General features: G+C 35.5%; 1 long non-coding RNA gene across 1 annotated transcript; it reads right to left on the bottom strand.

The window, feature by feature from the left end:
• Positions 1-11,868: 11,868 nt before the first annotated feature.
• Positions 11,869-15,019, bottom strand: LOC117296868. The gene is made up of 3 exons (XR_004519807.1): positions 14,917-15,019; positions 13,769-13,955; positions 11,869-12,539 (listed from the first exon to the last, which is right to left on the bottom strand). It is a non-coding gene; the product is annotated as an uncharacterized LOC117296868 (long non-coding RNA).
• Positions 15,020-25,881: the final 10,862 nt, after the last annotated feature.

The following is a 25,881-nucleotide window of genomic DNA, read 5'->3' as shown; positions in this document are numbered from 1 at the left end:
ATTTATTTGGTTGCCATTTCTACTTAAAGTTGAAACATTTCGCAGAGTGTAAAGATTTGAACAGCAGCAATTCCTGCATCCTACTTTTGAGGCATTTTGTTTTAAATACAAGGTTCTAAAGTCCGAATGATTTTAATTGATTTGTTTGATGTTATTTATTGTGCATGTTTAATTCTATTTCACTGATTTCAAGCAGGTTATTATTTTTATTTTGTTCACCATTTAGACTTGAGTGACATTAAACTAATTTTTAACTTCTAACTTCTCAGTAAAATAAAACTGACCAAGTTTCTGGGGTGCCAAACTCTCCTGCTACTCAAAACAATGCAAGGTTCTCATGTATTTATGAGTCCAAAGTACTTCACTAAACATGTCAAGTTCATAAACTGACATGTTTCCCAAATGATAGCTGTTGGTTAAGTGTGAGCTTCCATAACTTCACTTATGTTACTACACTTCAAACTGAGTTTCAAAAGTTTATGCTTAGGTTCGAAAATGAGTTAACAAACTAAACTTTGTTAATGAAGATTTTGTCTTCTTGTTCACTTTTGGAAGCACTGACTTGTACTCCTGTACTCCAAATAGTTTGATACAATCATTTGTACTTTTGCTTGAACTTAGTGAAGACTAAATTTTGTCTTGTCATTTTCATTTGCGCATCTTGATTGCCTGGTGTAACGACTCATTCTTTATATGAGTGTGTCTTATTGGGTCATAGTTTTTTCTTTGTTTTCCTTGCACTGTTTTGAGTAGCATATTTTCTCTGTAACATGGTCCTGGGGTATCTGTTTGTGAGCACCATACTCAGTTTGTGGCTCAATTTTTGACAATGTGGTGGACAAATTTAATGTGACGGATCCATGGGAGGTCCCTTCTTTTGGAGTTGGACCTCCCTTCTTTTTATTCCTTACATTTTGCCGGAAAGCCCTGTCATGTCTATTTCTTCTTTTTCTATGTTACAATTGCCTTCTGTACTTTGGTACATTTTCTATTTTGTTCCCCCTTTTTATGTGGGGGGGGGGGGCAATATACAGATTTTGTCACACAATCTAACAGTTGATCCCTTGCAAGTTTTTAAGATTATTCAGAAGGGACCCTACCTGGAGCACTTCGAGTACTATTTTCTGCAATATGCAAAATACTTTCTGTATTAATTGGAATAAAGTGTAACAAATTACTTTATTGGTCTTGTGTAGTATTTGGAAATGCTGCTTGGCTCATCTCAACGCGTTTACAGCGTCATGATAACTACCAAACCTAAACGATCTTTGAAATTTAAGACTCTTGCTACAAAACAGGTGTCTTGCTGGAATGTATATCTTAATTTTTTATGAAATATCATAATGACTACAAAAGTTAGTAAGTTTCAGTCTCATTTGGTGAATATATCTATACGGTTTTTGTGCGATTTCCTTAAGTTCACTTCTACTACTCTTAAATTGTCCATCTTTGATTTTGTTCACTCGTCTAAATGCGAAGTGCATTTTAGATGCAATCCTATGTGTGACAAACCCTAAGTCCCCCCCCTTTCATGACAGGACCTCTGGCCAATTTCACCCCCTCTTTTTTTTTCTTATTCTAGATCCGCCCCTTCTAAATCTGCCCCTCAGTATCAAGGGAAACTATGGTGCCTTTGGTGACACAGGGTTTGCCAGTCCTGCCTTCTTTTGTCCATGGTAAAATTAATTGAAGTTATTACAAATTCATGCACTGTACATTTTACTATACATCCTCGTGTATAACGGGTACCATGCACCTTTTAAAGCTCACATGTAAACCTATAGTAAACAGGCCCTGGGAAATATACAAAAGCAGTTTTTACTGCCGTCTCTACCAGTCAATTTGCTACGAATAATAACCTATCTATTTATAGTTTCTATTCTCTTGTCTTATTTGTTAAAGGATTGTAGCTTTGCATTTAATTTGTAACATTAGTTTGCATTACAATCTACTGTGCTTTCTGATCAATCAAATAATGTTATTCTTCTACACTAAAAAGGAGAGTTTCATATTGACCAATCAATATCAACTGATTCTGATTGCTATTTTATCGTTACTTGAGGTTAAAGAAACAAAGAGTCCATCGAAAAAACATTCAAGATTATATTAGTCAGGTCATTAGAACTAAATGTGTATCTGCTGAGTGTGCAGATTTTAAACTAAGCTACTGATGGCTAAGATGTTTGTCGTGATTCACTTTACCACCGTCGAGGGCAGCAGTTTTATTTAGCTATTTAATAGAACTATTCCTGTCTGCTATTTCAACTCTACTTGAACTAAAAGCATATAGCTTAATGTTTGATGCCTTCTTTAGTCCATTTTGATAACCTTCTAATAAAACTACCCTGCTTAAAACTAACTAGGATTTATAAAAGTGTTTAGCACTAAATTTGTTTCTGCTGAGCAAACTGATTGGAGCTAGAATACAGATGCCTAAAATATAAACATTTCTTCACTTCAGATTTGATGAAGTGAATCCTTAAACATTAGTGTAGGCTTTCCCAGGGCCTGCAAGAGTCTCATGCATACAACTGTTCCTTCTGAATTACATTCGTACACCTTGTACAAACTGAACAACTATGGGCTGTGCTTAGTGTAATAGCTGAACATGCCTGATGTTAGGGTAGATATACTGTCTGTAAGGAAAGCTATGCCTGATGTAATAAGGTAGCTACATTGCCTGATGCTATTTTGTAACTAAATTCATGTATGTAGTTGCAGCTTCTTAATAAGTTTCATATGTTACTGTTCAAATATGTACCTAAACTTGTCACAAAATGTTGCAAGTGCTGCTGAAAGTGATTAGCAGTTACTGTAGCAAGTTGTGATAACAAAAAGTAGGCCCTACCTCTCTACACCTATCTGTTTGCCTACTTTAAAAAAAGACAACCACAGACTAATTGTTCACACTGCTTTGATGAATTAGTTTATACCCCAAAATGTAACCCGTAGGTCATCAAACATTTATTTTTATCTTTCCAGGACTGGAACTTAAAACTGAGGTGTCTTTGCTTCGTACATGAGGTCATAAGAAAATCCTAAATGCTGATCTTTCCATAAACTACAAATCTTGTGCAAGATGGACATTCTGTACATGAGTGTAACTGATGAACTAATGAGCGATATTAAATATGATCAAGCATGGTATCTACACTCCTATGATTATTATGTACAAGGTATACATACCTACTTGGTTTACTAGGCAATCAACAAAAAAAGACCTGTGACTACAAAATAATGTTTGGGCCTACATCTCTGTTATTTAACACTATGAGTACCAAGGCCTTAGTCCTAGAGCTAGTTGTATGCATGGATAGTGAATAGACTGTATACACCACAGGTTTAAAATAATAAGTAGTGACAGAGCTGGCATCCTATGGGTAATTACATTCAAGCATTTGGCTTAAATTACCACCTGTGAACTTTTATACACTCGCAGTAGAGTGTAAGTTAAAATTTCCTTTCTTTTCAGCTCATCTTCATGATTTTTGAATTTGATGCAATTTCATCTTTCTACTGTACTGATTCAAATCATCTTTTGACTTTTGTTTGTGTCTTTGTGACTAAGAAAAATCTGTTAATTAAAATATCCTTACTTGTTTTTCACCTTCAGTATCTTTTTCAGCTCATCTTTAGGATTATTGAACTCAATGCAAATTTCTACTGTACTGATTCAAATAATCTTTCAACATTTGTTAATGTCTGTGTGACTAATCTTTCAAAGTGTCACCCACAGATATGAAGTGGAACACAGGATCAAATGATCAAGTTCAATGTTAAAACTGACTTGTGTTATAATGCTTTTTGCTCATTGTTGTAGACTAGTTTGCTTTGACACTTTTACAGATTGGTGTCTACAGATTGGTTTCCAACTTTAGTTTCACTACTCAACTTATAAACCAGTGGTGTATACAGCCCTAAACATTACATGGAGCTTATCGATAGTCTTCAATCAAACACGTTTGACCTATCGCCATTCATATTATGATAGCCAATTACAATGCACGAAGCACATTGTATGATCAACCTGATCTACAATACTGGAAAGTGATAACCCATTGCATATATACCAAGATGTATGTATTGACTCATGTACATACCCGACGTACAATGTGCCTCATTTAGGACAATGAGACGTACTTACACGTATTCCACACGGAAACATACATGATGCTCATTCATGTGCAGTATATGCTCATATCATTCATTGTATTTTCATCAAAAACACAAATGAGCACTTTTCCTTTCTGTCTACTTTTCTAGCAGTATATGTAGACAATACATGATGAAACTCAAACCTATCTATTATATGTGTTTCTTTATTCATGTACATTTTCTTGCTATCACTTATTTGTCCTAGATATGGCTGAGTTAAGAATGGCGATAGGTCAATGTTAATTACCTCGTTCCCATGGTAATCCATCCCAGTTTCTCACTATGACATGGAACTGGTTGAATTTTTTAGAATATTGGGAGTAGTGATTGCGTTTGCTGATCAATCACTTTCCCCATATATGGGTTGAAAGGGCATTTTTATGGGGATAACTGAATAACTAGTAGTTTTGTGAAAACAAGTGTGGATCACCAACTGTCTATCAAACACTTTCGCAACTCCCAACTGGGTCTTGTTGCAGGTTGTTGGTTGCCCAACTGGGGCTAGTGGTAGGCATTGTTTGTTGCCCAACAGAGGCTAGTGGTAGGCATTGTTGCAACAGGGGTGGTAGGCATTGCTGCAAATGCCCAATAGGGGCTAGTGGTAGGCTTTGTTGGTTGCCTAACTGGGGCCAGTTGTAGGCATTATTGGTTGCCCAACAGGGGCTAGTGGAAGGCATTGATGAAGTTGCCCACCTTGTGGTAGGCAGTGTTGCAGTTGCCCAACAGGTGCTAGTGGTAGGCATGGTTGCAGTTGCCCAAAAGGGGCTAGTGGTAGGCGTTGTTAGTTGCCCAACAGGTGCTAGTGGTAGGCATTGTTGCAGTTGCCCAACAGGGGCTAGTGGTAGGCATCGTTGCAGTTGCCCAACAGGGGCTAGTGGTAGGCGTTGTTGTTTGACCAACAGGGATGTTTGCAGGTTATTGGTTGCCCAACTGGGAACTGGGGCTAGTCATTGGTGTTGTGTTTACCAACAGGAGCTTGTTTGAGGCTGGTCCACCAGTGGCTCCTGTTGGTAGTTGGTTGCCTAACATGGGCTTTTTGTAGGTAGTTCGGTGCCCAAAAAGGGGCTCCGCTCACTGTAGGCTGTAGGTTCTCAAACAGGGGCTAGATGTATGTTACTGGTTGCCACACAAATCGAAAGTAACTAGAAGTGGCCACTTTTAACCTAAACTCTGTTACTCATAATTGGGTCTAGTGGTGGAGGTAGTGTGTGGATCAATAGGGGCTGGTGTTGACCACTGTCACCTTGCCCAGTAGGGCCTATTGGTGGATGTTGTAGGTACATGTATATCAGTTCACCTGACAAGGGACAGTGAGGAAATGTTTAAGTTTGCCTACTTGGGGGGGGGGGTAATTATGGGCGTACCCATAATTTGTGTCTAATAGATTACCATGTTTCCATAAAGGGTCAACAAACAAAATAACAACTGGTCCATTTTGGACTAGTTGTTGGGAACGAGGCTGGGCAATACCAAGCAAGGTTGAGTAAGAAATTGTCCTGAAAGCTCTTCACATTATCTAAAAGGGCCACAAATACAAAGTCAAGCTTGCTGTGCTTTTTGTGATCTAAGTAATGAGCACAAAGTTGTCTGATATTGATTTATATCCTAAGGACTTGGTTCATTCCTGGTTGTGATCAGCTTATCCTGTGTTTTTTGTTATTCAGGACATCACATTAATAACTGCTCCTGCATTGTAAGTGACAACTGGAAGGCAACGACTTACATGTGATTACTACTGAGACAGTTGAGAGAATTGTTAACTGGCTCTAGAGCCAGGAGTGAAGTCACAGAGCATCACATCATGATGAAGGTATGTGGGTTTCTAAGAGTCCACATATTTCTCGTCATACTCAAATGTTACCTAAACTTCTACAGATTTACTGCGTGTTTATATATCCCATTGTGTACACAACTGTGAAGAACTTTCAGGACTATAATTTGTTAAGGTACAAACCTACTATCAGTTTTAGGACAAACCAGGCTTGGGGTTATGTAAGAAAGATTATTACCAACTTGGTAATAAACATTGTATGATTGACTGCATCAATTATTTTTGTCAATCCTATAATGAGTGGATAATCTTTTTCGTTTTAGACCAAGAGTTTGGAGTTTCCTCTTTGATTTACAAAGAGAGTTCTTTCTAAGAGTTATTGGTTTCTTCAAAACCTTCTCTGATTACTTGAAAGCAGTGATTAAAAAAAACTAACCTGAAAAACCCAAGCCTGATTTAAAAGTTTAAGGGTGCCTAGAATTAGCAAAATTCAATCAAGGCATTGACCAATCAAATAAAGAAACCTCTGCATGAGGTATTTCTGTTCCACTTAAAGGACATCACATGAACATGAAGTGTCTTCACATGAACATTCATGCACAGGTTTACTGGAAGTTAAGATGTTGACACTTTGCTTTGGGAATAATAGCCTGATGATACATTCCTTGCTTTGGTGAAGTTTATGTCCTAGTTCTCTTGGTGAATCTGACAGTAGCTACTGGGCCAGATATCATCCCTCTCTACCCAGGATATGGGTATTATTGAGGGTAGTGTCTGTATGACTTCTGCAACTGTAATAGCTCTCTACCCAGTTAGGGTATCTAGGTGGACTGTGCCTGCATTGTTTCTGTAACCCTCTAATGGGTGGCATCAGGTTGGGCTTTGCCTGCCTCATAATAGCTTCACTGTACCCATCAGGGATATTTCAGGGATTTCATATCATGTATCATCAGCAAAGGATTGCCCTGAATGTGTCTACCATGCTGCATGTCCATTGTCTGCAACAATGTTCATCTTCATCAAGTGACCTGTGTGGCCATCTTGTTTTGTTGAGTGGTCACTTCAATGACCGAGTTCAGGGATTTAGACAGCGTTTGCCATGTTTGTTCTTGAAAAAAACATCCATAAAAAAATTCAAAGTTTAAAAAACTCATTGGTTAGAACTGAGGTTTTTTCAGATATTGATTGCAGGCACAGAGTTTTATCAAATTGTATTTCTTATATCTATGGAAACACACAGGTCTGAAGACAACCTGTCTTCCTTTTCAAACCCTAAGACCTTGGTCAATGCCTTGATTGATATTCAACCCTAACATGCTTGGTATTGCCTTTGACTGAAGACTATCAGTGCATGGCTGAGGATGTATAGTTACAGTACATGAATTCCTACTTCAATTAAAGTTACCATGGACCTATCTAACAGAACTGGGACCCCTGTGTCGACACCACAGTTTTACCGGTCGATACTGAGGGACCCACCACATTGCCCATGTGCAGCCCTATTTTATAGTATGGTGCTATACTTTATCTCCCCAGGCCATTCTCCTAAGAGTAGTTAAAAGAGTTTGGCACCCCATGTTTTCCCAGTGATGGGATCAGTTCCACAGTTTGGCCAAGAGCTACGATTTCAAAATTTGGCAACTACAATGATTTAGCAATTTGACCAGGAACTACCATGATTTTACAATTTGGCCAGGAACTACCATGTTTTTACATGTAGATCTGGCACATACATCTCAAGTATTTTTAAGTTAAAAATACTTTTTCTGAACTTTTACATTTCAGCTCAAATACTGACTATTCGTTGGAGTTACAAGTTAAAAAGGTTTACTATGCCACTGGAATTGGATCATTATCCAAGGTAAGCCACTTTGATTTTTCTGATATTCAAGTCTATTAGAATCACATTGAGGCTCAAGTCTCCAATAAACTGGTGCCTTTCTCAATCTGTGATTCTTTGTCATGGTGACTATTAACAAGAATGGTTGTATATTTTCTTCGCAATGCATTGACATGCAGAATACAATTTAAACTGATTTTAAGTTCTCCGTTTTTGTTGCTTGTATTTGTTTGCCTGCTTTGAAATAGTGAAATAGATGTTCGAACTACCTTTTGTGCAGCTATGTTAATTTTTTTAAATAATTTGTTGAAACATCTTGTATCAACAGTTTTTTTCTGTTGAAAGAATTTAATTTGCTTCATATCAAGAATATCCAATTGGATTTGAAGATTTTTTAAACATCATTTGGACTTTTTTTTACAGAACCTAGATTTGTCTCTTCAGTTAGAGAAAGTTTGAACAAACTTGAGTTTGTTGCAAAAACATTTTTAACACCATTTCAGACATTACTAATTGTTATTGAGTATGATTTAGCCTCAAGGATTAATTTTTTAACAAACTGCAATTTGACAATTGTTATTTGATAGTGTAACTTTTAAGTGTTAAAGGAGCCCACATCATTAGAATTTGATGTAGCATTTTCTTAGTGCTAATGTTGAAATGGCAACCGTTTCAATTCTTGTTCCACAACTCTTTGGTATCTCTTTCATTTAAATGTTTTTGTCCTTTGTTAAACATTTTGCTAGGCTGAATTTATGGGGTTTTTTTATACAGAAAAGTTCTGAAAAAAGCTCATTCACTTATATTTATTTTCATTTGTTAGAGAATAACAGACAGTATTATTCTGTGGATTATCGGAATATCATTGAGAATTAATTGTTCAAATTTTTATCTGTTTGTTTGTTTTTACAATAATTTTTACTTCATTGATTGGAATAGCCGCTGTTCACTGATTGTGCTGATGAAATTGTTTTTTCTGATTTGACTACTTTAAATGGATTTATACTTTGCTTTCGAAAATAATTGACTATTGCTCTTTTAGTAAAATTTTTCCTTGAAACTACAAAACTTGATTTTTGTTTAATGCAAGGCAGAGAGTGGTTTAGATTGTGATCATTCAACAAATGATTGGCTGGCTTAAACATTGTGACCAAAATCCCTATGTATGGCAAACATCTCAGAAATACTTGCAAAAGTGTACATTTGTAGATATTCCATTCTCATGGATCAAAACACCAGGATGCAAATCCTGAAATGTAGAGTTCAGAGCAGACTTGAAGGCATTTCTTCCATGTGCAATGCCCAGAGTTGACGATGGACACATCCTCCTCTGTGGAAAGAAAATTAATCATCATAGTTCAAAGGATCCTTACCATGTTGAAGTCAACTGTGGGTCTCTGATTCATCCAGACCGCCAAGTATTGGGAAGGTTGACACCTCACAAACAGCCAAACACCTTCAAGTGCATTCAGAGGACAACTCACCAACCAGCCTGCCGACACCTGCGGGCGGGGAACACTCGTGCAAGCACCAGGATGGCTTGCATGCACCGGGGTGCCAAAAGGGGAGGGGGTACATTCATGAGCTGTTGGTAAATTACAAAATAACTTTTCATTAGTAACAGGATTGTTCATTGAAAAAGATGGGCAAATTAAATGTGTAAATTTCACTTGAAATGTAAAAGGAAGATCCAGAATTTTGATTTCAGCTTTTGGAGACTTTTTGTCGATGCTGCTAGAATTTCAGATTTTGATGTACAAGATTGGCTAATATACAGCACTTCATAATGAGTTTAAATTTGTTATAAGTAAATGAAAAGTAACACAGGTTTTTTAAATTGAGATTTTGTCTCGTAAGCTTAGTTTAGAGAGCCACTTGGCCCCTACACTTCAATGATTAAAGCACATCAGAGAAGTGTAAAATTTGTGAAAACTTTTTGTGGATGGCTTGCATTATGGTTCCATTTTGAATACTTTTGGTTTAATATAAATTTGTTTGGGTGAAATCATTACGTTGCTACTGATTTCAATTGAAAAGGAAGATCCAGAATTAAGATGACAGCTTTTGACGACAAATCGTCGATGCTGCTGAAAAAAAAGATTTTGTATTTTGCGAGGTCTTTTTGTGAGTATTTGTTAAAGTGGGGAAAAAAGTGTAGAAGGGACAACAACACCATCACCTGTGCCAGCCAATGTGTTGTACCATTAAAGGTTTGACTTTTTGAGTCCGACGGTTTTGAGTTCAGAAGTACAGTAACGACCAATCTTGTACCCATCTTACCAACAGACCTTATAGACTCGCCCTCCACTCTCTAACTTACTAACTAAAATAGCTTACAACGTTTAAGACAGACAAGCCTCTCACAAAAAGCTTCAATTTTTGTTTTGATGTCTGATGAAGTTTGAATATGTTACGAAAAACAAAATTTGCTTATACACCACAATGCTAATTAAAAAGCTGAATCCGATGGACTTCTGATTGCTTGTTAGTTTTGGACAGAGTATTCAAATACTCTGTTAACACCCAGTGTTCCAAAGTGTTACCAGATAAATTTGTTAATCTTTGATGGTCAAATGTTTTGCTTGACATTGCCTTTTTGGTTTTAGTTACTTCATTTCTAAAAGTATGGGGTTCTGTGAGAGACTTGTCAAGTACTATTTACTATTACTTCTCTGTTCATGCATGAATTCCTCTGTGCTAAATTAACTGAGATACACTTAGTTTTTAAGGTCAAATCCAACAACATTATTGACAAGTAACTTCTGTACTATCCTATTGTATGTCTTTCAAGTCATGATTTAAAACTTTGCATGGCGTAAGAATTTAGTAAAACTGATGGATATGACTCAAATGAATTCAATCTCTTTTAGGAGAAGTGTTGGCTGTGAGAAAAAGCAGGGTTGGGATATTGTACAGTTTTGACATTTCTAGAAGAGTTTCTGCTAATGTTCATGTCATTGTTAATTTTGAAAATTTGAAATGTGAATTAACATTGACTTAGTGTCACTTATTGTTTCTTTTTTGCTGAAAAAAAAGTACATTTGATGTTAGGGAGAGTTGATAAAGTATTGTTATACATCTATTCCCTATTCTCACCCACAAGTTTAATAGCCAGCTGTAGTGCCAGGCCAGAAATACAATGTTGTTTTAGCCCAACCACATTTTAGCACTTTTGTTGGATTAAGGAGAAAAGGTTGACATACTATTTAGAGATACCTTTGTTTTAGTCCTATCCAACTTAGCAATTTTTGGTGGTTTATGTAGAAACTGTTTAAAAATATATTTTCTGTTTAAGTCCTACTCCATTGAGTTAAGGGTTTATGTGAAAAGCTGTTGAAATTCTAATTCTAACTACTTTAGTTTGATAGTCCGTTCTCATTTAGCACTCTTGGTGGTTTAATTTGAAACTATTGAAAACCTATTTTGTAATAGCTATTCGGTTGTAGTCCTACATGTTTCCATTTAGCATCCCTGATGCCTTTTAGTGCAACCTGTTTTGTTTTCAGGAATATGACTTTTTAAAATAAATAGTAGTGCAATTGATCCTAGTTCAAGCTATTGTACTACACTAATCCTGTATATGTTCATGCATGAACAGATGACTATACCTTAATGCTACAGTTTTACTTTAATATATATTTGTCAAAGATATCGTCACCGTTTTATTTTTTACAAAAAGCACTTTAGCCCCTGCAGCGAAACTATATCTGGAGAAAATTGAATTTGATGTTAAAGAAACCATTAGTTTGGTGACTGTTTTAGTCACTAAATCTTTTGTTTTGATGAAACATTTGAAATTGAAAATTTATAAGTTTATTAGGATGATGAGGCAAGATTTTCTCTTCAAGAAAATTTGTCACACAGGTTACACAGATCGTTCTTTTTTAAAATCAAGCACTTTTGTGGGTTGATATTGAAGATTTCGTGTTAAAAAAACGAACTCAAAATTAACTCTGGTGATTTTATCTGTGTGCTGATATGTGTTCTAAGTTAAGAAATTAAACAGGTTGAGAAAAATGTTGATGTCACAAACATAAAAGTATGTAACAAAATTATTTGCATTTTTTTTATTTGATTTTTTTTTTCAAATGTGTCTATTCTTGAAAACGGTGACGATAATCAAACTGCCATTGGAAGTGTTGTGCAATGCCCACTGTAACTATTGTTACTATTGGACATTGACATTGCTAGTTTCTAGATACTGTACAAACGATCTGCTCCTTGTAGGTTGATCACATTGTGGTTCACAAAAGTGCACGTTGAAGGTGGGCTCACAAAATGTCTCTAGCCTTGCATACACATAGTGTCTTTGCAGAATTGATGCATCCTTCTCATCTCATTTGTATCTCTAGAGTTCAAAGAGTCTTCAGGAAATCTGTTTCTAATCCAGGCTTTGAGATGTAGCATTAGAGCTGCATCTCAAAGCCAACAGTGAGTTTGGGTTTAATTCGTGCCCAAATTGTTCAGAGTCATTGCTGCAATGTTGGTATCCTCCAGCTTGTCGTAGAATCTTGCACCATGGGTTGATAGCATTTCACTGTTCAGAGATGTAGCATTAGAGCTGCACTTCAAAGCCAACAATGAGTTTGGGTTTAATTCGTGCCCAAAATGTTCAGAGTCATTGCTGCATTGTCAGTCTCCTCCAGCTTGTCGTAGAATCTTGCACCATGGGTTGATGATGTTTCACTGTTCAGAAAATCCTTGCAGAATTGATGTTAATCTCCTCAAGCAGTGCATCTTGAAAATCTTCCTCCCCCACTTGAGTTCTTGATTCTGCAATAAATAACCAAGAAAACAAAACGCATTAGGTTAGCAGTTTTACAAGTCAGTGTAATATACCTTAGGAATAATATAGTCTACAAGTATGATCCTGTAATCTGTATCAGCGTTAAAACAAGCGCATTGAAGTCTAAAGGTTTTTTTGAAGGGCAATTCAAGGAGAAGGACTGTTTCATTTTGGAAAATCAAAACATATTTCCAAAAGTTCCAAGAGCCATGTTGACAATTTCCATATTGTATTTTTTCGCAAAAGGGCATTTTCAGGCATTTGCAAAGAACAGATGTAGTTATATGATTTCTTTTCAGATGAACAGTTTTTATTAAGAAAAACATGTTACTTGTTTATTGTGTGAACTGTATGAAACTGGGTTAAAGGAACACGTTGCCTTGGATCGGACGAGTTGCTCTATAAAAAGCGTTTGAAACCGTTTGATATGAAATGTATATGGTTAGAAAGATGTTTTAAAAGTAGAATATAATGATCCACACAAGTATCTCTCAAAGTTGCGCGGTTTTCTTTTTACGTCGCGAACTACCACGGTCGGCCATTTATGGGAGTCAAAATTTTGACTCCCATAAATGGCTGACCGTGTTATTGGACGAGGTAAAAAGAAAACCACGCAATTTTGAGGCATATTTGTGTAGATCATTGTTTTCTACTTTTACGTCATCTTTCTAAACATATGCATTTTATAATAAACGGTCACAAAACGCTTTTCAAAGACCAACTCGACCGATCCAAGGCAACGTGTTCCTTTAATGATTCTCAAAAACATGAAGTTAGCACTCCATGCATTTATTGGTATAGGGGTGTGACAAAGCTTAAGCACTAACGGTGTGGGGTCCAGGGCCTGTTCATGGGTCCCTGGTGGGGTCCAGTGGCAAAGAGTGGCATGGTGACGAAGAGTGGACTGATCTTAGGTTTAAGCTCGTCTGAATGGCCTATATAACACATAAAATCATTGGTACTCAACACATGAACTCTTTACCAACACACAAGGATTGAAAATCAAAACGTGTTACAAGGAAGACTCTTGCAACTGGGATGGTGTACTTTTTCAATCTCTCTATCATTCTTTTCTGTTCATTCATTTCCCCCTTTTTTTCATATGACAGGGGGACAGCTGCCCTTGCATGGATGTAGGTCTGATCTTTGGCTGTTCTGTCAGTAGCTGCCTGTGGGATAAGGATATGCAATGGTTCTGGCTCATACAACAACTCACCAGTGAAATCCTCCTCACATCAGGTTGTGATGTAGACAGAAAGGCCATTGCATATACAGTAGTTGAGATCCTCCAATGTGTGGTGTAGCTTGTTCAGGTTGCTGGCTGTCAGTTTGTAGTTTAATTGACCTGTTGCCCACACCTCATGTTGCCCAATGTGTCCTTAAGGGAGTGTTGAAAAATCAGTCTGGAAAAAAGAAAAATTGAGACACAAAATTTAGATGCATGTCATCTCCACACCGAGCCCACACTCACAGGTACTACCAAAAGTAAACTTTGCCTTTAGTAACTCACATTTATCACCATCATACATTCCATTTAATTATTGCTGTTGCTTCCCTCCAGAAACTGTGTACCCATTTTGTTCTGGTCCAGTAAATATTAAAATTTGCCCCACTTTGGAGGCCTTGTACATATACAAAGTCTCCATCAACAGTATCAGGGCCCAATTTCCTGGCTCTGCTTACCGTAAGCACAGAATCAGGGCTTACGGAAGCAGGGAATTATGTGCTTACGGCAAGCGCATTTCACTGGTTAGCGGCGAATTTTTACTTCTGCGCATGCGTATTCTGCGTTACTAGGCATTCTACCCTTACAAGGCTAGCGCAGAAACTCATCAAGGGATTCTAACAGTAACACTCAAGGTTCTCCCGATAAGTGCACATTTTGATTTGGCCAATATACACAAACCAGACAAAATAACATTAACAATTGTAGTTTCACAAAAATCATCAAAAGGAAACCATTTAAAAATGCTCCAGATTGCAAAGCAGGGCTTTGGAAATCAAGATACAAAAAACAAATTCCAAGGACCGACCTTGCTTCCCCCCTAAAAAAAAAATAAAATAAATAAAAAATAAAAAATTTAAAAAATTGGGTCGTGAATGCCCTAAAATATTGAACAAATCTGGCAGAACCCTGCAGCTATAGTTCATGTAGTTCTGATAATGGTGTTCCTGGTAGTAACACAAACGCCAGGGTTAATAATAATACAATATTTTGTATATGCACTACTAATGCACTTTAATTACCAGTGTTCAAATGCCAATGCAATACCATACACTCCAACCAATAGAAATAGACCCAGTAGGTCTACATTCAAATAAGTTATTTTATAATTATAGACATATTAGAAAACTTATTTTTACCTTGAACCTTGACTCCACAAATTGCTTTTAATCAGAAGAAGCATAAGAATACTTTCAAAAAGATAATTAATTGTTTAATTAAAAACAGTATGCAATGCACATGTACAAAATGGCCGCCTGCTGCATTGAGAAAACCCTGAAAATTGGGGTGTTGTTTACTTTTGATTTCTTTTACAAATTAAATTATGTTTTAAAATTTTCTATCAGCAAATAAAAAAGAATGATTAAGGGAAATTTTAAGCAATGATTTAAGCAGACATTAGAACTATTTACCTATTTAGAATATTTAATAATTATTGACAACCTGGTACCATTCTACTGCAGTACATGTTGTGGCATAGTCAGTGAGAAGTCAGGGTACCTCTGCATGTCAACACTGCCACACACTGGACATGCTGGAAGGAGCACATGGTTTTTGTTATGACTGGAAGTGAGTAAGCTGAGCTCAACAACAATCCAGTTTTTCAAGGTAAATACTTATTTTATTCATGATTAATGATTAAAACTAAGGTAAACAATTAAATGGGGAAAAATATAATATATTTCTGAGTAGTTGTTGAATATTTATTTGTTAAAACAGTTATTAGCTTTACAGCAGGGGGTTTAAAGACACTGGACACTATTGGTAATTGTCAAAGACCAGTGTTCTCACTTGGTGTATCTCAACATATACATAAAATAACAAAACTGTGAACATTTGAGCTCAATTGGTCGTCAAAGTTGCGAGATAATAATGAAAGAAAAAACACCCTTGTCATTTGTTGTGTGCTTTTAGATGGTTGATTTCGAGACCTCAAGTTCTAAACTTGAGGTCAATTACTTATTTCTCAAAAACTATGTCACTTCAGAGGGAGCCGTTACTCACAATGTTCTATACTATCAACCTCTCCCCATTACTCGTAATCAAGAAAGGTATTATGACAGTAATTATTTTGAGTAATTACCAATAGTGTCCACTGCCTTTAAATCTGTTAATTACGCTGGATTTTAAAATTACATTTTTTTTTAATGTAATAATTATTATAAGCAGTTGTTAAAAAAATGGTTGAAACTGTCATTACTTGTTGTATTACAAACAGTTACAATCTGGAACTTAATTGCATCTGTCTTTAATTGTTCCTTTGTGTGTAAAGATGGACATGATGGAGTGTAACTGTATAATACATAAGGCCAAATAAAAAAAATACCAGTTAATCGTCCCCGCCTGCATCCTTTTTGGGGGCCGCATCCTTTCATTTACTTTTTTTTTAATCCATCTATTCAAAAGGACTGGCCTAGGGGCTTTTCTCGAATCTAGCATGATGCTCGAAAACAAAAGTAGTGAATGCCTACCAGCGAACCTATACTGAATACCTATACTGAATGCCTACCAGTTAACCCGGGTCCTCATGCAACAAATAGATATAAAATAAGTTTGCGGTGGGTTCAAATTGAAAAATTTGTGGCCTGTTTGATTTGAAATACTTAGCGGCTATCTTGAAGAAAAAAAAAGAAAAAAAAGGCCCTATTTTTTTTTTTTTTTTGGCTTAATTTTTTTTGTTGGGAAAGCAGTGTTGCATGTGTCAAGTGCACCCCCAAAACCTTTTCTTGAAAAAACTTGCTATTGAAGTAACTTTTCAGCTCACCACAGCTAAACACCCATGACCCCTCCCTCATTCACCTTTTTTATTTAAAAAAAATTATTTTTCTTCTAAGGTATTATGTATAACTATTGTTTAATAGATTGGATCTTGATTTATAGTGTAGGTATGGGATAAATGTTATATTGCCGTCTTATCTGAAGCATGTTTTGTGAAATTTGTATTTTGTTAGGAAAATTGTAGGCATTTTTATGAGAAATATGACAGACAATTAAAAAAACACAGTCATTTAAAAAAAGTTTGACATTTTTTGCAAATATTTTTGTTGGAAATGAGGTCGCCATTTTGATAAAAAATATGGCGGCCATTTTGGTAAAAATGTGGCAACCATTTTAAAAATGACAGACCAACAAGTTTTACACTTTTGGCAATTCTTTTTCAACAGTGATACCCTTTAAATCAATAAATCAATAAATTGATATCAATTGAAGATTCTGCCAAAAAAATAAGGAGAATTTTGTAGGTTCTGCCAAAAAATAAGGAGAATTTTGTTTTAAACTGAAATCTAGTAGATCTAAGAATTTAAAACTTGCAACAACACTTTTCAGAATCTAAAACCATGCAAACCAACTGAACGACATAAAATTGTACATTCCAGACCTTTTTCGTACCAAAAAGGAATAAATAATTGATACAAAAAAAAAGGCAGCCATTTTGAAAAAACGAATATTATGGTAGCCATTTTAAAAATGGCAAAACTACAAGTTTTTGTACACTTTTTCACTTTTAGGGGGGGGGGGCGGTGGAAGTATGTCTCACTTTGATTAAAAAATGGCTGTCATTTAGATGAATATATTACTGCCATCTTATAAATGCAAGTTAGATGCCTTTCAATAGTTTTTGTATATGTCAGACCAGCAGAAGCAATGTATTGAATATTCCAGACTTGTTCCCAGATTTTGTGTGATCACTATTATGAAGAAAAAAAAAAATTCTAACTATTTCTTTCCAAATTATGAGATTAAGGTCATTAATGCAATTTCAGATATTTGGTATAACCAATCATGTTTAAAAAAAATTCAATGCAAGAGCATTGAGCTGGCCTATGACAACTTTCTATTGAAAAATATTAAAACAAACAAAAATCCAAATTTTGAATTTATAAGAATCACTGCCAACATTAACTAAAAATGCAGACAAAAAGTTTCCAAGTAGTGTTACTGATGTACTGACGCATTCAAACAATGCCTTTCATATTTTTTGTTTTTATGATTTGTGCTTTTTTGCTGCTGATAAATGGTCCTGCCTTTCAAAGTACACATAAAAGCAATTGGCACCTATAATTTATTGTAAATTAAACTTCGCTAAATCAGTATCGATAAAAGCAACAAGCGTGTTTGTTCATTTTTGAAAGGGCAAGGGCATCCGAGGTATTTTCTCCTTGGTAAGGGCGTCCTACATGGAAATTGTAAACTTCTACAGTCTGGGCATTTATAGGCACCAAGGCAATATTAATAATAATAATTGTGGCTTCTTATATAGCGCACATATCCGTCACTCAATGACGCTCCTGGCGCTGTAACATACAGTGTTTCCTGCAAGATGTGGAACTTCTTTTGAGACCTAATTCTGATAGCACCATGTAACACATGCAACACTGCACATGCAACACTGCATTACCAACAAAAAAAATTAAGGCAAAAAAAAAAAAAAATGAGGGCCTTTTTTTTTTTTTTTTTTTTTGCCTTAATTTTGTTTTGGGGGAATGCAGTGTTGCATGTGTCAAGTGCACCCCCAAAACCTTTTCTTGAAAAAACTTGCTATTGAAGTAACTTTTCAGCTCACCACAGCTAAACACCCATGACCCCTCCCTCATTCACCTTTTTTATTTAAAAAAAATAATTTTTCTTCTAAGGTATTATGTATAACTATTGTTTAATAGATTGGATCTTGATTTATAGTGTAGGTATGGGATAAATGTTAGATTGCCGTCTTATCTGGAGCATGTTTTGTGAAATTTGTATTTTGTTAGGAAAATTGTAGGCATTTTTATGAGAAATATGACAGACAATTAAAAAAACACAGTCATTTAAAAAAAGTTTGACATTTTTTGCAAATATTTTTGTTGGAAATGAGGTCGCCATTTTGATAAAAAATATGGCGGCCATTTTGGTAAAAATGTGGCAACCATTTTAAAAATGACAGACCAACAAGTTTTACACTTTTGGCAATTCTTTTTCAACAGTGATACCCTTTAAATCAATAAATCAATAAATTGATATCAATTGAAGATTCTGCCAAAAAAATAAGGAGAATTTTGTAGGTTCTGCCAAAAAATAAGGAGAATTTTGTTTTAAACTGAAATCACCATTTTGAAACTAGTAGATCTAAGAATTTAAAACTTGCAACAACACTTTTCAGAATCTAAAACCATGCAAACCAACTGAACGACATAAAATTGTACATTCCAGACCTTTTTCGTACCAAAAAGGAATAAATAATTGATACAAAAAAAAAGGCAGCCATTTTGAAAAAATGAATATTATGGTAGCCATTTTAAAAATGGCAAAACTACAAGTTTTTGTACACTTTTAAACTTTTAGGGGGGGGGGGGGGCGGTGAAAAAGTGTCTCACTTTGATTAAAAAATGGCTGTCATTTAGATGAATATATTACTGCCATCTTATAAATGCAAGTTAGATGCCTTTCAATAGTTTTTGTATATGTCAGACCAGCAGAAGCAATGTATTGAATATTCCAGACTTGTTCCCAGATTTTGTGTGATCACTATTATGGAGAAAAAAAAAAATTCTAATTATTTCTTTCCAAATTATGAGATTAAGGTCATTAATGCAATTTCAGATATTTGGTATAACCAATCATGTTTAAAAAAAATTCAATGCAAGAGCATTGAGTTGGCCTATGCTTTCTATTGAAAAATATTAAAACAAACAAAAATCCAAATTTTGAATTTATAAGAATCACTGCCAACATTAACTAAAAATGCAGACAAAAAGTTTCCAAGTAGTGTTACTGATGTACTGACGCATTCAAACAATGCTTTTCCCCTTTTTTTTTTTTTTTTTATGATTTGTGCTTTTTTGCTGCTGATAAATGGTCCTGCCTTTCAAAGTACACATAAAAGCAATTGGCACCTATAATTGTAAATTAAACTTCGCTAAATCAGTATCGATAAAAGCAACAAGCGTGTTTGTTCATTTTTGAAAGGGCAAGGGCATCCGAGGTATTTTCTCCTTGGTAAGGGCGTCCTACATGGAAATTGTAAACTTCTACAGTCTGGGCATTTATAGGCACCAAGGCAATAATAATAATAATAATTGTGGCTTCTTATATAGCGCACATATCCGTCACTCAATGACGCTCCTGGCGCTGTAACATACAGTGTTTCCTGCAAGATGTGGAACTTCTTTTGAGACCTAATTCTGATAGCACCATGTAATGTTTTACAAGGTGCTGTGGCGCAATTTGCTGCCGATCAGGCCAGGAACACCGGGTGAACCCCTTCTCTTTTCGATAAGTGCACTGGGTTCTTTTACATGCATTACATAACACATGGGACCAACAGCTTAACGTCCCATCTGAGGGATGAAGCAATGGTAAAGTGTCTTGCTTAAGGACACAAGTGTCACGGCTGGGGATTCGAACCCACACTCTGCTGATCAGAAACACCAGAGTTTGAATTTGGTGCTCTTAACCGCTCGGCCACGACACTTCCACAGAAGTGACCAGGGTGCATGAAAGCATTCGCCTGTGTTGCCTCTGTGGAGTATCAGGCCTGTAGCAATCAACAGGATTTCATAATGATTCTACAACCAAATAACTTTTGATATGCTGTATAATAGATGTCAAATTTGCATCTGGGATAAAGAATATTAATTTTGGTTTTTACCCAGACACCGATGTATTTCTGATGAGTATTTGATATGTAAAACAGCAAACTGTCCTCTAAACTTTGGTCATTGATAACATTGCTTTTGTTTTCTTTTTTATTACAGCCATCTTCATATCAGAGACAGAAGTCTAACCCAGCACAGCTGATGTTCTGGACAGTATGATGTCAACCATGGATATGAACAATCAATGCAAGCAGTGGTTTACATACTGAGGCTTTGGGAAGTGATGAACCAGGGGCCAATTTCACAGAGCTGCTTAAGCAAAACAAAATGCTTAAGCACGAAAATAGCTTGCTTATTTTTTTACATGTTACTGGCCAAAATTTCATGCCATATACATTGCTTGTGACTAGTATTTAGCTGTTGTTTACTTAGCATATTGATTGAGAGGAGTCTTGGCCAGTAATCTGATTTTACTGACCAAGGATTTTTTTGCTTAAGCAAAATTTAGTGTTTTAAAGCAACTCCAGATCAGGCCCAATAGACTTGTATCATGGAACAGCCATCTTGTTTGACTCTCATTCAACTCAAAGTGAGGCTGAGAGGCAGAATAGTCTGGTGCTATTTATGGATTGAGAATGTGTTTTGGAGACAGGGAACATGACAAACTAGTGTCAGCATGATAAAGGTCTATTTCAACCAGGGCTCAATTTCATAGAGCTGCTTAAATGCATACCAATTTGCTTTACAGTTTCCTGCTAAGCATGAAACCAGTCACAAACAATAACATGGTATAATGGCTACTACATGCACAAGCAAAATTCCCTTCTAGCGTGTGAAATATGTTTGACGTAAGCGCGGAATTCCCTACTTCTGTAAGCGTCAATTCTTTGCTCTGAGTAAGCGGAGCCATGATTGGGCTCTGGTTCGTCGCCCAACCCAAGCCATGGCATGGTTTTAAAAATGGCATCTTTAAAGGCAGTGGACATTATTGGTAATTTCTCAAAATAATTATTAGCATAAAACCTTACATGGTAACGAGTAATGAGAAGAGGTTGATTTGATTTGATAGTATAAAACATTGTGAGAAACGGCTCCCTCTGAAGTAACGTAGTTTTCAAGAAGAAGTAATTTTCCACGAATTTGATTTCGAGACGTCAGATTTAGAATTTGAGGTCTTGAAGTCAAACATCTACAAGCACATAACTTTGTGTGACAATGGTGTTTTTCCTTTCATTATTATCTCACAACTTCGACGACCGATTGAGCTCAAATTTTCACAAGTTTGTTATTTATGCATATGTTGAGATACACCAAGTCACAAGACTGGTCTTTGACAGTTTTTGTCCAGTGTCTTTAATATGAGAAGCTTTTTTATATCTAAACTATTCTGGAGCAAAGTGCTGCGCCTATTTTATCAAATTGTTTGTTTTATGCTTCTTTTTAAAACTCCTTTTTCTAAATTATTTTAAAAGTCAAGTGTTCTATTGAACTATTGCATGCCAGACAGCTGGGCCTAGCCCTATAACTTTGCTTTATCATGGAATTCTGTGCTTCATCATGGATTTAATGTTCCTTCATGAAATTCCTAGACGTTTTGTTTCCTGGGATTGGCGTTCTAGTGTGAACAGGGCTTTATGAAAAGAATTTATTAAGAATTTTAAACCCAAGCCTAGAGTCTTCCCATTTGTGTTAAACCTTTGAAACTTATTTATTTCTCAAGTCTATTGTTTCAGAAGGTCTAGACTCCAATTTGTATGTGTGAAGCAGATTAAAATATTATATGTCTTGTTTATTTTCCAGTTAATGGTTATTAAAGACACTGGACACTACTGGTAAATGTCAAAGACCAGTCTTCTCACTTGCTGTATCTAACCTGTGAAATTTTAGCTCAATCGGTCATCGAAGTTGCGAGATATTAATGAAAGAAAAAACACCCTTGTCACACAAAGTTGTGTGCTTTCAGATGCTTGATTTCGAGACCTCAAATTCTAAATCTGAGGTCTTGAAAATCAAATCCGTGGAAAATTACTTCTTTCTCAAAAACTACGTCACTTCAGAGGGAGCCGTTTCTCACAATGGTTTATACTATCAACCTCTCCCCATTACTCGTTACCAATTATGCTAATAATTATTTTGAGTAATTACCAATAGTGTCCACTGCCTTTAATGGTTAAGAGACAAAGTATGCCTATACCTTTTGATTTTAGAACCGTTTGATTGTTTTAGTCATGTGTATACAATAAAACTAACCTGTGAGCATTTCACTTCAAAAGGTTGTCGTGTTTTTTCTGGGACAAATATTTCCACACGGGAAAAATAATCTCCATAAGAATACACAATCTGAGAAGTGTTACCATGGTAACACTTCACAGGTTCGAATTTTGGGGTGTTAAAGTGTAGGCCTATATCACATTACTTTGAAGTGAAATGTTTCTCAGAATGCTTTATACTATCGACAGCTGCTGTAGGCTTCTATTCTTTAAAAATGTGTTTTATTGCCATTAATTTATAGAGTGAATACCAAATGTATACCGTCTTGTTAAGTATGAAACTAATTTTGGGCATTGTAACCTATCTGTTCTTAAGCTCTGGACATCTTGTGTATGTTATTTAGTGCTTGATGTACACAATATTGTGTTTATCAAAAACAAATTACTTTTGATTTGTTGACATAATTTTGTACCTTTCTATAAAAAGTAATGTTTGTTGCACAAAAAAAAGATGTTTACTTTTTACATTCTAAACAAAAGAGGGAAAAAGTTACACCCCCCCTGTCAAATCACAGTAAGTTCAGTGATTTGAGGGGGGGGGGGGGTAAACGCTTTGTTGTTAATTATGACAGCATCAAGTGTATTCACTTTTTGAGGATTTGTTTTGTTAATTTGTTTCAATTATTGGTGTTTGTTTTGAAACTATTAGAATACACTTTTAAACAATTGTTAATTCTGTTCTATTTTCTTTTGAAGGAATGGGCATTTTATTGTTCAAAGTCTTTATTCAATTATTTTGTGTGTTTTTTTATGAATAATAAATTCATTTTTATGAATAATAAATTCATTTTCATGAATAATAAATGATTGACAGCTAAATCAATGATTGATTTGTTTATTTATTGTGTTTTCTTTTCCCAGACCACCCATGCCCCAGCCCCCCCCCCCCCTCCAATCAATTAAAACAATAGAATGTTAATAATAATAAATAATAATAAAAAGTTTTTAATAATAATGAAACAAAATAACAATAAGAATTAATGTGAATTTGACGGTGAAAAAGTTAATTTTTTGAACTGATTTGAAAAAAAATCCATTAATGCCAAGTTGTGCAGGTGCTGTGAAAAGTTGTTGACAACACTGCTCGTGCACTGTGCTGTACATCATTACGGACTGTAATGTGCACTTAGTGCATTGCATGTATGTACACACGAGTACTGCATTCGTGAACATTGCCGATTTATTCAAATTAAAAGAGCACAACTTTTACGCAATTTACTGACTTTAAATTCACCAATTTGATTCTTACCTGTTTATATTTTAATTGCATGGTTTTAAAATTCCATTCGTCATCGAAAACCCGAAGAAATTGACAAATCTAAGATCCTGCCGGTAAAATTCTTAGAAAAAACTTCCCTTTTGATACAGACTGGCTACTTTTCAATATTTTCTTAGAAACCATATCATTTCTGTGCAATTTTCCATTTTGAATTAAGGACCCATACAGTTTTACCACCACTGAAAGCGCCCTCTCCGGTGTTACTACACAAGAGCTTTTTCCCCCGACTCCAACTTCATAGAGTTCTTAAAAATTATTGATTTTCCTAAATGAGATTTTTTTTACATTCAAACACTAGTTTGACTTTATTATGATAAAGGAAGCTCAAATATTTAACTGAGAAGTAAATAACTTTTTTCCCCTGTAACCCCCTCCATAAAACCAATAGTTCATAAAAATTATTAATTTTCCTAAATGGGAAATATTTTACATTCAAACTTTAATTTGACTTAATAATAACAACTGATGCTTAAATAATTAATTGAGAAGTGGAAAACACGTTGCTTCTGTAACCCCCTCCATAAAACCAATAGTTCATAAAAATTAATAATTTTCCTAAATGAGAAATATTTTACATTCAAACTCTAATTTGACTTAATAATGATAATTGATGCTCAAATAATTAATTGAGAAGTGGAAAACACGTTGCTTCTGTAACCCCCTCCATAAAACCAATAGTTCATAAAAATTAATAATTTTCCTAAATGAGAAATATTTTACACTCAAACTCTAATTTGACTTAATAATGATAATTGATGCTCAAATAATTAATTGAGAAGTGGAAAACACGTTGCTTCTGTAACCCCCTCCATAAAACCAATATTTCATAAAAATTAATAATTTTCCTAAATGGGAAATATTTTACGTTCAAACTCTAATTTGACTTAATAATGATAATTGATGCTCAAATAATTAATTGAGAAGTGGAAAACACGTTGCTTCTGTAACCCCCTCCATAAAACCAATAGTTCATAAAAATTAATAATTTTCCTAAATGGGAAATATTTTACATTCAAACTCTAATTTGACTTAATTATGATAAATGAATCTCAAATATTTAATTGATAACTTATCTACTGTAACCCCTCCATAAAAAAAACCTGGTCCCACTTCTGATATTAAAAATTACATAAACCATTATTACCAGTTTTTACAATGGGGCTACGATATTAAGATATTTTCCTTGCTAACTTGCTAAATCTTTATTCATTCTCTAATTTAGTTTATTTTGAGATAAATGACCAAATTTGTCCCGTAACCCCCTCCAGAAAAAAAACCCAATCCCAACGTTACATTTGGCTCAAATCGCCAGTATTCCCACAGTGGCTATAACTGACCGGCTAAACTTTTATATAGAACCCCTAATTTTAGTTCATTTGTATAACTGGAGAAAAATCACCTTTTCCCCGTCACCCCCTCTAAGAAACACATAAATTCCGAATTTGTTCCAAAAACGCCGATATTTCCACATGGGCTACCGCTGAACGTCTTAACTTTTATGTTCAATCCCTAACTTTAGTTCATTTGTATAAATGAAACGGGAATCTCGAAAAAGTAACTTTTCCCCGTAACCCCCTCCACAAAACACACAAATTCACCAGAAAGTTCAAACGAGCAACATTCCACCGCTGACGAGCTCAACTTTTATATTCAATCCCCAATTTTAGGTGGTATGAATGGAGACAAATGACCTTTTCCCCGTAACCCCTCCCCAAAACCAACAAATTCCAAAGTTAATTTGTTCCAAAACGCCGGTATTTCGACAGGGGCTATACATCTGACCGACAACATTAAATTAAATTCCCAATTTTACAGTTAATTTGTATTTAATGAAACGTGAATGGAGAAGTAAGTAAGTTTTCCTCATAACCCCCCCCCCCCCCCCCCACACACACACACCCACACGCAAAACACACCGATCCCAAAATTACAAAACGCCGCAATTTCCACAGGGGCTCTACTGCCGACCGGCTAAACTTT

The sequence above is a fragment of the Asterias rubens genome, chromosome 11 (assembly GCF_902459465.1).
Source record: "Asterias rubens chromosome 11, eAstRub1.3, whole genome shotgun sequence".
Classification (NCBI taxonomy): Eukaryota; Metazoa; Echinodermata; class Asteroidea; order Forcipulatida; family Asteriidae; genus Asterias; species Asterias rubens.
This window is presented reverse-complemented; position numbering and strand designations above follow the sequence as displayed.